Here is a 1,026-nt window from a genome sequence, read left to right as displayed (position 1 = left end):
GCATTGGTGCGGCCCACTCATCATGTGTATGATCTTTCCAAAAAAAGGAATTAACAAAACTCCTTCTGGAAAGTTATCCATAAAGTATGTGTGTGGGGGGGGGGGGGGCTACCAAGCATAGAAATGCAGTTGTTTCAATCACAAAAGAAATAGTTAAAACTTGGAAGATTCCAAAGTACGAATTTAGAAAATCAACAATTGCCCATCACCTTAGAAAATAAACTTTGTGGTACTGTTGAACACATTATTTTCATCCAAGAGCTCCACTCAGCGACTCATGAGATCTGATCTTCCAACCATTTAAGAATGTCTTTCTCCCTTTTGGTTCCAGAATCCTCTCTTCCTGGGTCATCTCTCTGGGAATGTAGTATGGACAGAAATCACCTCTCAATGGGAAGAGATAACTAAAAGAAGGAGGAACTCAGGCATCTGGAAACTACTGTTCCAACATGGCTTTAGGGAAAGAAACACAAAATGAAAATGTGACCTGGGGCTTGAAGTTCAATGTGGAAGGGAAGGATTTGCTAATAGTCTGCATCTACATCCCACTCCAGCTTGAAGTCCTTTTCCCCAGCTAGCCTCTGTCAACCTTATTTGAGGCTAAAAATGAAAAAAAAAGTTATACATGAAGTTTTCTTCTCTAGGATTTATTGTAAAACTCAGAAGTGGAGGAAGGAAAAATATTTTAAGAAATCATTCAAAGTGTTGTAAAATTTTGGTCGCCAATCAAATCAGGTTACACATTGGTGCATAAAGGTGTCATTGATTACTTTGTGGTCCTCCGACCCATCCATAAGTTCTGTTCTATGTCAGAACTGACAGAGATCCAATTAGCAGGTCTCCTTTTCTGACTTGATATTCTGTTATAGACATTTAAACATGGTTTTTCTCCTTTTCCAAAATGTCCTAAGTCTTATCATTTATTTACGTCTGTCCTAGAGATATCCAGACCAGTTTCCTGCTCTCTTAGGATGGTCTTTAATTGTTGGCACGACTGTAAAGGCCAAACTTGCAGACGCAATGAGA

Source organism: Macrotis lagotis, chromosome 1, assembly GCF_037893015.1.
Source record: "Macrotis lagotis isolate mMagLag1 chromosome 1, bilby.v1.9.chrom.fasta, whole genome shotgun sequence".
NCBI classification, from domain to species: domain Eukaryota; kingdom Metazoa; phylum Chordata; class Mammalia; order Peramelemorphia; family Peramelidae; genus Macrotis; species Macrotis lagotis.
The sequence above is the reverse complement of the archived record's forward strand: the minus strand, read 5'-3'. Positions refer to the sequence as shown.